The sequence below is a fragment of the Falco peregrinus genome, chromosome 11, assembly GCF_023634155.1.
Source record: "Falco peregrinus isolate bFalPer1 chromosome 11, bFalPer1.pri, whole genome shotgun sequence".
In the NCBI taxonomy this organism is placed as follows: domain Eukaryota; kingdom Metazoa; phylum Chordata; class Aves; order Falconiformes; family Falconidae; genus Falco; species Falco peregrinus.
In genome coordinates this window covers 10,205,654-10,219,070 of record NC_073731.1, presented here as the reverse complement: position 1 = coordinate 10,219,070, position 13,417 = coordinate 10,205,654, and the positions used below count along the sequence as shown (strand labels likewise).

General features: G+C 38.8%; 1 long non-coding RNA gene across 2 annotated transcripts in view; it reads right to left on the bottom strand.

The window, feature by feature from the left end:
• Positions 1-13,016, bottom strand: part of LOC129785346 (uncharacterized) — a 51,815-nt gene extending 38,799 nt beyond the window's left edge. The window contains exons 1-2 of one of the 2 annotated variants that reach the window (XR_008749273.1): positions 12,742-13,016; positions 12,067-12,141 (exon numbers count right to left, since the gene is read on the bottom strand). This is a non-coding gene — a long non-coding RNA (uncharacterized LOC129785346). Of the gene's footprint in view, positions 1-12,066; positions 12,142-12,486; positions 12,687-12,741 lie in introns of those variants that run through there. The other variant, XR_008749272.1, reaches the window with a different exon arrangement.
• Between the last annotated feature and the right edge of the window lie 401 nt (positions 13,017-13,417).

Here is a 13,417-nt window from a genome sequence, read left to right as displayed (position 1 = left end):
TTGTTTTGATGGGAAAATTCTGTCAGCTCTGACTTGATGATTACCCACACCAGGTCCTGGTGTAGGGGAACATGCAGCAACTGGTGGGAACAATTCGCATCCACGGTCTAGATTTCTGAGTTCAAAGGAAACACAGGTGCAGAAGGGTCTTTGAAGCTGCACTGTGGATTTTTAAGTCTACCTGTGTCTGGGAACATAGAGCTGATATAGCTGGATGTGTTGGGAGCTGATGGATGAGTATTAACAATTTCTCTCAAGTGGGGAAGCTGGAGATCAAGTCTCAGAAGACTTGTCCCCTTCTTGCTGCACGCTGGCATCAGCGTGCTCAGGATCCTGCAAGGATCATGAAGTTGCCATGCTGTACCATAGTATCAGCAGGAATGGACCTGTCAGTGTCCATGTGAATACGGGCCACTCCTTCTGAGGAGCAGGCTTGGAAGCTACAAATCTACAGCTCAGAGGCAGTCTGAAGAGAATCTTCGAAATTCATTCAGCCAGAAAAACTGGCACTGGTTAACAAAGTGTGCATAGCTGCTATGATTTAACTCTTTCCCCCAAGCTGCAAGTAGTGATTTTTTTCTTCAAACACTAATAAAATGCACAGACACCTTGTTCCCACTTTGCCTACCTCTATTCCACTGACATCAGCGCTGCTCTTCAGAGTAATATTGGTTGAGCATGTTAGCAAACACGGAAAGTATTCGTAATTGTCAGATCATCTCATGCCATCAGCAGGCACTGGAGGCAATTAATATTTAATCATTCATTAGGAACACACAGAGCCAAAAAATAACATAACTTGCCTTTAAAAGTATTGGCACAAAGCACACAGGAAGCTGTGTGGGTCTACAGAACAGCGGCTTACAAATCTAGCAAATATGTTGTGGGGGTGCTATTATAGAACGCCATTTATCTTTATGCATACACATCCTGTTAGAACATCTAGTCTGCAGCATAAAAAGCTATCACACTAGTAAAACCAAAGATCTATGGGACTAATTATGGTACATATTCCAGAAAGGAAAGAAACCTCAATTTGAGAGCTTTTATGGGCTGCTACCAGACTTTATCTTTTTAAGTTCACAGTTTCAGTCTTTAAAAATTGGCTTCTACATGTGGGACTTAATTAATATCACTGTAACTTCCCAGTTATACACACCAAAAGCCAGCTCCATTTAAAACACAATAAAGAGAGAACTGCACAGCTTGCTGGGCTGCCAGTGACTATGTTGCTGCAAATAAGAGCGCTGAATTAGTTTTCCCAAAACCTGCAACACACAATCCCTTTGGTACTATTTCTAGTGTCCTTGCAGTAGATCTCTGGTACTGGAAGCTCACTGAGAGCATTCAGAACAACTCCCCGCAACCCACACATCTAAGACTGCCTGCATGCACATGTAAAAAATCCATTCAGGAATTGCCATAACAAAACAGTATGCTTCAAAGCACAGGCTGCCTCTGTGACCATGTCTTTAGGGAAGGGAGCATGCAGAAAGATTGTGATCTGTACCAAAGATGTGGACTGCAGCTATACTACGTGCTTGCCTCCCCACAGAATAGAAATGCAAGCTCATTCACTCAACAGCATGTGCTTGTCCTGACAGAAGAGCCATCGACTGCTATACTTATTTCATATTTGTATTGTATTTGACTCCTTGAGACTGATTTGACCTTTATTATGTGATTGTCAGAGACATTACATTCGGCTTCTCAATGTGGACAACTTCTAGGAGCCCAACGCAGGATTGTGCTTTTGTGCTTTACCGTCAGCATCGTGGTTAATCAACATTAACACTTAAAGGACATCAGGATGTATGTGTATGGGAAATCAGCTTCATAATTTTTGCAGAGTGCTTTTCCAGGTCAGGAGAAGTCACATCTGTTTTTAATTATTTTTAATGAACTAATCTGGAGTGAAAAATAAAATAATATTTGGTTTCAAAATTATTTGGGATACTAAAATGAGAGTGGTTGTAAGTAGTGGAGTCTCTGCATGGTGACTGTGTGATTACAGATGATACAATGGTTATCAGCCAAAATAATCACCTCTTTCAGGAGTAGAGGAGTTGACTAAGAGTTCATGTGTGATGTGTTTCCACTGGAACATCTCCATCTCATCAAATGCAACGCACAACAGAGTTTGGATTCTGTAGAATGGGGTAGGAGCAGATCAGTCAGTGAATACCCCGCTGTTTCTCTTTTGCTTTTATTTTAGTGTACCTAATGTTTCCAGTCTGTTTTCACAACACAAATTGTATTCACAAATTCGACATCACAGTCACTAAACTACAGAGCGGTAGAGAGAGCTGACTCCCCACCTTAGGGTGTTGTTATTATGGGGAGTTTCACGGCAGGAAAGAGTCTCAGCCTTTTTGTAAAGCTTGCATTTTCCAGAGCTGGAAAATTTCATACAACTCCTTCCCTGCTTCTGTTGAGTTCTGTCTAGCAGCTTTTGCCTGTGAGTTCACACAGTTCCATCACTTCTTCTCATTAACTCTGCTCTTACACATCATGCAGTTGCACAATTTCTGAAGTTACCTAAGCCACTCTCTCTTTGCACCTGGATGACTCCTAATTTCTTTTCACCTATTTTTTGGATTTGGATTGGAATTGATATATCACTTCTCAGAAATGTTGCATTCCTGTAGTCACCAAAAGCTGGTCCCCACTTGCATCTTTTTTGCTTTCAAATACCTCCCAGGTGCATTCCTGTAATGTAGATGAAGTCAGTCACTAAATGAATACCAAGTAGCTATTTAGCTACATGATGCTCACTAAGATCCTCCACCTGGAGCTGAAAAAGAGCATACAACTGAGCTTATATAGGTATTTAACTGTGAGGGGTAGTCATCATGCAAGAAAACTAAGGGCAGAATTTGAACTACAGCCAAACCTGCCCAGAAAACCATTAGATTTTGAAGGCAGGAAGAGGAAAGGAACAGGACACAACAGGTGCACTTCTGTTAGGAAAGCCGCTTCATAAAAATGCTCTGAATTGCTTTAATTGGTATAGGTATATGTCACTCAGACTTGTAGGCTTTAAGAAAGTAAGTAATGGCTGCTAGACATCATACAAAAATAAAAAGAAAAAGAGGAAACAGCTTAATTTCTGAGTGATGCTGCCTTTCATTCCTGACCTTAGTTACTACTATCCTAACTTGTCCGGAATCACCTATCACGTTTCTATTTGCTTCTGTGTAGCAATACAACTATTAGATAGTAAATATTGATAGTAAGGACTGCATCATATGCATCTGAACATCATGCGGGCACTCAGTAATCAAAGCTGGCTTACACAAGGAGCATGAGAATGCCTCTTCTGTGATACAGGCTGAAGCATGGTTGTTTAACACAGTAAGACCTCATTTCACAGCAAAGGCAGTTACTCCTCTATTTACATCTCATAACTTGCTAGTTGGTGTTATTTACTCTGCTAAATGCAGATGAGTGAGGCAACAGTTTAATTCCCTCTCTGTCAGGCCATATGCTGGCCTCTGGATGATGCCAAGCAGAAGGGGCAACAGAGGTGTCTGCTGCAGGGTTCAGGAAGTCATTACCGAGCTTTGCATCCTCGGGAGATCTCAGCTGGAAAGCCAGACTAGTGACACACACACACAGAGTCACACTGCCAGAAAAATGCAGGTTTTACTTCTCTGTCTACTCTTGCCCCTGGCTTGTTCCACAGAATCAGCAGAGATCTCTTACTCGTTTCTCCATCACGGAGTCAACTGTAACTAGTAAAGACTGAAACACCTTATTTCTCCATGGTGAGTGTTATACACTTCCCAAGGAGCATAAAACTATTCCATGATGCCAAGGGCATTTTCTTTCTTTCTTTCTTTCTTTTTTTTTTTTTAATTTCTAAAATGACTACTATACATTTAGGTCTAAGCCTGTCATCTCAAACAGATACATATACATGGGGAAACAACAAAAGCAAAAGAAATGTTAGAAAAAAAAAAAAAGTAAGGTAGTTACAGAACATTGCCTATGAAGTGTCACATATTTCTTTGGTGAAGAACACATCAAGGAGCTTCTTACTATTTTAATGGACCTCTTTTACAAGAAAAGAGCCCCATCTTTAAAAAGAAGAATTTCAAAAGGTGTTTGCTGAAGTTGGTGCTTCATTATGGGTAGCTATGCTTGTGCACAGCAGGTGAAACTGACTCAGTCATAATTTTTCAGAGACAGGATGACAGGAGACAGTGATCCCAAAAAGATGAGAAGCCCAGGCTCTGGGAGAATGACTGAAATCCTAAGACAGAGAAAAATCTTTTTTTCTGAGAGGCTGTGTGCATTAGTGCTATTCCCATAAATCGTCAAGTGAAAGTGGTTGCAACTAGTGGCCCTGTAACAGGGTTTTCTATGCTGTCCTTGTTGCAGTCTACTCATGTTTCTATCGCACTTTTCTCCACAGTTCCCTTCCACTCACCAGAATTTTGCTTGTGTTTGTTACATACATTATGAAAGAGATAATATCTCCTTTACCAGCTTTGTACTGTATTCCAGGGGTGTTTCTGCTCAGGAAAGCTGCTTAAACCTCCAAACTAATAAGAAGAGCAAATTGCTTATATTGGTCTACCTTCTCTAATTTTAGAGGAAACCATGTGTAGGGAAATAGCCTCCTACAATGATTACTTAGTAGTGGTAAGAATTTCTAGCCAAGCCAATTGCACAGTAGTTTCTCTAGCTGCGGTGAAGCACTGATTGCTTTATCTTCTATCTTGAGCACGTAACTAGGTCTTTTCTACAGTTCACAAATTGTATGAAGACATCTGCACAAACTGTGCACGTTAGATCTGTACTCTCACAAAGCTCCAATTCAAAGTTATCTTAAGTGCAAACACAAAGGGATTATGTTCTCCTTTTAAAGCTCCATAACTGAGGTTTTTCTATAATCTCTTACTAAACAGTACCAAGTAACAGAACAGAATCATGAAAAACAGGTATGCATTTCTAACTCACCTCCTATGCTTCTATAGAATTTAGCAGTAGCCTTTTACGCAGCACAGAGGCACGATAGCATTTTACAGTTTTAAAATTAATTTTAAAGGTTATCACACAAAACTTTATGCCTTTAGTGAGTGTCCTTCTATGGAGGACAGTCCACAGAAGTTCAAAATGGTCAAAACCACCATCTCTCAGCCTGTTTGCCTTGCTGAAATGAAAAGCCCAAACCTCAGTTCATTTAACTAGGAAATGAAACAGTAGTTTAAGACAGAAGGCTGTCTCACTACCTTATGTCATTTGTTCTGGCCCAATGGGAATGCCACATCTCAGAATTCAAATTACTGCACTGAACCTCAAGGTATGTTACTAATTCCCACCCCTGCTACTTGATACTTCTACTATTTTGGGCAATTAGCTAAGTCTCCATGCCTTAGCACCTACATCCTGAAATATAGTCACCCAATCTCTTAAAAAGTGCAAAATTTCCAGGGCTGTTCAGAGGATGCAAAGTAACTACAGTAGCTACATATTGTGCTCCTCACAGGGTGACCTATGATCGCTGGGGTAGGCTGGTAAGAAGCAACCACTGTGCAAAGATTTGAGGGAGTGAAAGAGGAGGCTTAAAAGGAGGTGGTGTAAAAACTGCCAGTCTAGACACAAGAAATTTTTGCTCCTCAAGGACACTTCTTAGCAACTTGTATCATATAGCCTCCAAGATCTCAAAAAGTACACTAACATTTTTAACAAATAAATTTAATATGCAAATTATTATTATCGTTAATATTTTTTACTCTCACTTTTATGGTCAGTACAATTGGGTAGTGAAAAGATTTAGCAGATCCAAAAAATACATGAAGATCACAGAGTTCCTTCTATTTTTCCTTTAAATAAGTTCACTGAATTAAGTGTCCTTTTTCCAAACAACTTACAATTATCTGTGCATTTATGAAATCAAAATAGTTCTACCTCATTTTTAATATTACTCTATTTAGCATAAGACTTTGGCAAGTCATGTTTAGGAAAGATAACTTAAAAAATCATTGGATGTCTTTTTTCTTCTCTTCTCCAAAATATTTGTAAAAAACTTTTACTCAAAGTATGGAAATGTTGTCTTTAACCACTGACACTAGTATTATCTGTCCAGAACAGAGGGGATTTGGTGGTTAGAGTTCAATGCACATAGTTTCTCCTAATTCCCTATCAAAATGTGGCACATGCACACACACACACACACGCAAAAACCCACAAAACGGCAAACAGAAAAAAAAACCCAAACCAGCCAAAAAAACAATTCCTATCCTGCAGCCATAAGTCTAATGCTGAAAGATTGTGAGTCCTGAGTGTAGTGATTAATGGTTGAGAAATCTGCATACAAAAAGCTACACTGAATGAAGCTAAAAGGCATTTCCATCCCAGGAGGCAATTAATAGGTGGCAAGAATACTCTTCATTTACAAAGTTATGTTTAACTGGTAGTGATGACACAGAGCAGGGTAAATGGTAGAACTGCCTTAATGGTCCCCAAACCCCAAATCTCAGCGCTGATTAAACCTAAGTCATAGATTAATGAAGAAGCATTTATACTTTCAATCTATCCCATAAATAACTATACAGTGTTAAAGTCAGCTAATAAGGAGGCAGAAGTTGTTGCCTTATGACTACAAGCACGTTTTAGAGATGTAAATTTCAAAAGAGATGTTTTTTTCTTAAAGGATGCATTACAAGTCACACAGAGGAACTACGTAAAACTCAGCAGAGTTTCTTGTGGGAAGCTGTCATGTATGGTGCAAACAACAAAAGTCTTCAAACATAGAAGTCTAGCACAACACACCTTCTTTTAGTAAACAACACACTCTTAAGTAGGTAGAAAACTCATCAGCAAACATGACCTTTGACCAGAAAGAACCTTTCAATTTTAGCTGTTTTCCTTGGCAAATTGGCAGAGATGACTATGGTTAATCCTATTGGACTCATTATTCTTAGGTTATACTTGGTAAGAAGCTGTCAGATACCCTTGCACTATCAGTAAAAGATGCTGGGGTTCTAACTATTGCTATACAAGAATTAGCCTCAAAAGTTTCTGGGGCTTAGAATAATAATTTTGCACTAAAAGCCTCCCCCCAAAAGGCTCTACTACTCCGGTACTGCCGTATTTGCAGTGGCTATCACCAAAATAAATCTAGCAATGTACTCCAGCAGCTATGTGTACCTACTTACATTCACTCTACTTTTAACTACGTAAAGTTTTGAAGCTAATACTGATGCTGGGAAGAACTTCATTACAGTAAGAGCTGTCATTTATTAATCTCAAGTTATTTTTAATAAATCACAAATTCACTGAAGTGCCACAACTATGGTTAAACACACACACACACAATTAATTAAGCAAGAATACAAATTTTGGTTGGATTATAAATAGCCACTACTTATTTTACACAAATATATCCAAACATTAGTGTCATTATTAAAATTTTATTTGCAGGCAAATAACTCAAATTATTTGATTGTTGAAAAGAACTTTTCAGCCTTTATAGTGTTTGGTGTGATTTGCTAGCATTTCCAATGCCTGACCAATTGACTCCCATGATTAATTCACTATGAATTTCATTCTGTAACTTAATACAAATTGAATTTTTGCTTTAATTTGTTTAATATCATTCATTCCAGAAAGGAGGACTTCCAAAACACTGCACTTTTCTGTGTTTTATATTTAGTGCAATTTTCTTGTTTTAGTTTTGTTAGTCAAATATCCTTAAGACAGCTGACTTGGAATTGTGCATATAGGAAAGAAACATATTAACATTGCTTTAAAGCAGAGGCATATTCCTGAACAGTTTTACCATGGAGAGTAGTTCAAAACCACCGAGACTGTAGCTATCAGTAATTGTGGCTTGTGGAGCAGGCAATAGAGATTAACCTGGTGAAGTTGTTTATAATAAATACAGTTGGGGTGAGACTGGTTATTGAGGCAGCGTCCAGAGAAATTAAGAGAAGTGCATAATTTATGGAGGATTTTATAACCACAAACCATGAAGCAGGCAAGACAGAGAAAATAATAGTCCCTGGCATAAAATATAACTTCAGAAATAGCAGGCACATGCTACCTTGCCTGACTGAGTTGTACCCATCTAGACTGCATCTTGATACCAGATCAGGAACAGAGACAGAACAATTACAGTTTTAATGTGATCCTTGCCCTTCTGCCACTCTGAGTAAGTTGGATCCATCCAGCTAAGTATTACAACAGAAGGATTTGTTTCAATAAGCAGCCTGGACATTTGTTTTGTTCCTCATAAGGCCAGCCTGCTCATGCCCCAGAAACACATCTCCATGGAACACCAACAAACCTGTCAGCCAAGAACTGAATGTCCATCTGGAAATGATACAACCGATGACAGTATCCAGAGGATGGGCCTTCTGGGTGTCATTAGCCTCTGTACAGATTTGCCCACTGAAGGTGTTATCCCAGATCTGGGTTCTTCACCCAGTGTGCAAGAGCTGATCCACGCAGAGCCGAGACAGTTGTTTGTCACATGTCTATGCAGAAATGGATGTTAGGTGGCAAACCCACAAAGCTAGCGTGCCTCTTAACACATTTTAAAACATTTTATACACCTCAAACAATTGTTTTTAATTACATTTAGTCACAATTCTGATTGGTTCTTATGAGCCTCTTCTCCTTTTAGAGGTACAGTATTATTTCTTTTCACAGCACGTTCTGTGGGGAGGGGGCTTTGTTAGTAGGGGGCTTTCTTTGCTCGAGGGTGATGTTTTAGTATGTTAATTAGGATATTTCACACATATTTCAAGTAATTTTCTGTTTGGTCCCATCAACCATTTGGTTCTCCTTGATATTATCTTGTTATTTCTTAACTTGGTGTATTTATGGAGTTTATTCCTTCTCCAAAGGCCATGCCTTATTACCTATTTGTAAGGGTTAACATCCTCTATTTTTTCAAATTCTTTTGGCCTCTTGTTTTTCATGATAGATGTTTCTTTAAAGTAACTAGTTCTTTTATCAAAGAGAGGAGGTGTTCCAGTATTTTTGCCAGCTGATTTGACTACATTGACATGCCAAGAACAAATGCCAAGAAGGCATTCCAAAATATGTGCATCCTCTATTATTCACAGCCACTTTACTTTGTGCTTTCACAGAAGAAACTGGTAAGATTGATGAATAGGAGACAAAGTTTACATGCTGCCTGATGCGATTTAGATGTCTGCTGGGACCGATGTTTTTCAGGCAGGACAATGAAAGTCTTTAAGTTACTCTGCTGAAAAGAGGAATTGGAATTGACCACACAAGTATTTACAAAGAGGATCTGTTAGGAGATACAAAAGCACGGATGAGGAAAGAAATTAGGAAAGTGCAGTTTCTCTGAGAGTTTCAAACAAACGTTTAGAACAAAGTTACAACAGCTTAATGTTTTCTACTTCTAAACAAGGAGTCATGTTTCTTTGCTGTAAAGAAGTCATTGTTATTAACCTCCATGTTTCTATCACACTTGAAGTTTGGCGAGAGGTTGTAAGGGGGGCCTTGGAGCTTAGATATCTGACATAGACTATGTCAGTCTGACTATCTGACATAGTTCTCTCTACAAATTGGTCAAAAGTGATTATTACTGTTCTAACGGCTACATGCCGGCTTTCAGAGTCCTCGTTTATGAACCAGCTGATGAAATGATACTACCATCAGACCTCAGTCGATACAGTTACCTAGGTGGCAAAGACATTTTGAAATTGGTAATGCTGGTTTAATAGATCACTTCACTGGGGCTATCAGGAAAGTGCAAAATACTGCCAAGGCAAGATCACAGCTGTATCAAAATCAAAGAACTGAAATCTTGGAAGAAAACTAATTTTGGCAATGCCTTCTGTCTGAAATGGTAGCAAAGGCAGTAAATAACACTCTGACAAGGTGCCATGACAGTTGTAAATAAATGCCGAATTCTTGAACAATAAGTTGAAGAGCTTTGATTAACTGAGGTATATTTTCCCTCCCATCCATATAAATGGGTTTCGTACATATGAAAGTGATTGGCATATTTCCAAGCCCACCCATTAGGTGTCTGTCTCAGTCCAGAAGAGATCAGAAATTTTTCTTATTGAAGAGCTAAAGGTAGTGCTATATCCCAGCACCATATGCACTGTCAGTATGTATGCACTGTCCAGTAAAGTGGCTTGTAACACATTCAAAGATCAGAAGTCCTTGACCAAAGGCCTTTTTTCTGTTGTCCATAAGCACCTCTGAGGTGAAAAAATTCTTCTCTCACCGGGTCAAAATTGGACTGCAAGAACTGAGTACTGTACTTTACATAGTGTCAGCAAATTTGTTTTATGATGAAGAGCAGCAACAGGCTAACAGGAAAGGGTCATAGCTATTAGCTTAACTGAGGCAGGGAGAATTATGAGGGCAAAACCATTAGACATATCAAGTAAACATAGCCAGGAAGAACAATTCACAATATTAATAGCAAATTATTGAACAGACTATTGTGGAAAACTGCTAAGGTTATTGCTATTAGTTATGATATCACATTACCCAGATCATTTCAATATACATGAAGCAAGACACATTACTTGTTGCTTCTACTTTTTTCTTACCAGCACAAAACAGGAATAGTCAATCTCCTGAAAGAACAGGTGGAATTGGTGATGCAAACCACTGCTTATGAAAAAGGGTCACGACACAGAGAAGAAGGTCACAGAAAACAATTTGAAACATGGAACCCAATTTTATGGTTACTGGATTTATATTATTTATAAATTACCACAGCAACCTGTGGCATCTGGGACAATATCCAAAAATAATTCAAATAGAACTAAGCCTTGTGGATGAAAGAGAAAAAAACCAGAAACTAAGTATAAAGGACAAAAAGATTAAAAAAAAATAAAAAAGCAGGTGTGTGTGTGTGTAGGAAATAATATACAAAGCCTTCTTGTAATTTCCCCGCTAAATATAAAATACTGCACACTTCATCCATATCCATTCTAAATATCTGCTAATGTCAGATTTACAACTTTAGCATCGTTATTGTGTTGTACTAGAAGGAAAATCAATGCATTGTACATACCATTTTCTTATCTGTTGGGAGCAGAAGCATGCTGTTTGTGGAGCTGGAGAATCTGTTCCTGCCAGCTAAATACGTTATATGGTGTAAACATAGGGTTAAGCTATTTTATAAAACCTGGCACTTCCTCTCCCTATTTGTGCAACAGAAGACAGATCACATTTAAAAAACTTTGCTGTCATTATAAACTATTACTGGAGATGAGATAATGCAATTCCCCTTGCTGCAAGGTTTGTGGTACAAAATGATAGCATTTAAAAAACCTGCTTTTGGTTGTGATGAGCAGCGTGATACGCTAGGTTGTTTTAAGTTCAGAGTCAGGCTTTTCCTCTTGTGCTAAACCAGAAAGGCTGTGGGTGCTTCACAGTCTCAGGTGATCATATTTGGTCAGCACTGGCTGACATGTTGATAACAGATTATGTATCACTGCTTCTGTGGAACAAAAAAAAAAGTCCAGATGGAGTTTTCTAGAATTTCAGCCAATCTTCCCATATTTCCAAAAAGCACCTGGCAACTACAAATTGAGTTGAACAGCGGCAGTGAAAGTTGATGGACTTATTAATTGTGACTGCTGTTCAAGAAAAGATGTATAGAGAAATGCCAACACACTTAATTGAATAACACTGACTCCTGGACCAGAAAGCCAACTCTTGCTGGTGATTTTTTTTTCCACTTTAAAAAAGTGGAATGTGACAGTCTTTTTGAAACAACTGATAAGTCTAACATAGTATACAATCAGATATGTTAGAAATTTTTCATTCCAGTTTCTGGATAGAAAATGAGAATTACATTAATATTGGCAGTTATCTAAATAGAAAATGTCAGAAAACATCAGAATGAAGGGTTATTTCTGCTGACTTTTGTCATTCATTGCTGCCCATGACATCACACCCATGAAGTCCTGTTGCAAGGATAGTACAGAATAGACTGGAAAGGATATGTTTGACATATGTTTTCCATTCTTTCTTAAAGAAGGCCGTTTTGGATCACTCACATCAACAGTTTCAGATACCACTTTGACCTTGTATTTATGACAGTGGACTGACCAGTGACACTTAGCTCCAGCTGCTGGTACCAAACAATGCAGTTAAAGACTCAAAGAATGTTTTTCTTCCTTATTTCTGAAAAACAAAACAAAAACAAGAAGCCTTTAGCAGTACTGCCTGTTTACAGAAGGAAGGCAGGCTAGAGTGGGACTTATCTAGAGGACAGAGTGTCATTGTAGAACAGCCCTGAAAGAACATATCTAAAACATATTACCACGTAGCTAGCTTGGAAAACACCTATCCTCTTGGTGTCTAACAACTGTCATGCAAGGGTTCAGCTGCCTTCTGCTCACTGTCTTAAGAAGCTGCTAGATAAGGCATTATACTTCAAAGACATGAGTCCCAATATCACATCCCACTACCCCAAAGTAGCTGCATAGAACTTCAAAAAGGAAATTAAAATTAACATATGTGTTTTACCACAGCCCAGCTCCATAGAAATCCTGCTATAAGCATCAGCAGTGAGATGTTACTCAGCTGTTACTGAAGATTCAGCTTCTTACAGCCCTTCCTTGCTATTAGAACTTTCTGAGATGCAAGGCAAAACAGAAACTGAATGCCTGCTTTCACTCAGCTAGAAACAAACCCGCTTCATCCTTCTGCTTTTTCTGTTTTCTTGCAACGAGAGAAGTAACTGACCCCATTTCCCCCTCATCTACAAAACGAAAGTATCACCTGTCCTTTCATTTTTGTAGTGAAGCAAATCTGGCTGGAGGGGGAAAACTCCAGCATGGGGGACTGAGATCTTTTTCACCCCTGCAGGGTGCCATCAGCCTGTTTGCAGGAAGACCTGTTGGCAGCTTCCTGCATCAACTCGTGCCCCGAGGTTTTAACACTCCTCCCTCCCGTACCCAAACAACTTAATTTTGGTGAGACTTCCCATGATTCTTGGTTTCACCCACTTACAGCTTGAAGTTAAGATAGCTTTTCAGCTAGAAGCAGAAAATACAACAGGGAATTAAGGTACAGTGGTTGGCTTTTTTTTTTTTTTTTTAGCTTTGAGTGATGGTTGGAAAGTTTTGCTGGGATAAAAAAAAGGAGGATAGGAAAAGAAAAATGTGAAATTTTACATTACTGATGTTCAGAGACATTGCACACTATAAGACACTGATGTCAAAACAAACCAGCTATCTTCAGCCAGGCAAACTAGGATGAATGGCTGAAACTCCCCAAGCTTCCCAATTTACTGATTTTAGGCTTGCTAAGTCATTATTCAGCAATAATAGCTGAATAATAGCATTCATTCTTGATGAAACACTTTATCTTATATTATATAGCTTGTTTCCTAAGTAAAGCCATTTCCTCCTGGTGCCGGTAACCACATAAACCTAATAAACTCATTTACGTTAAG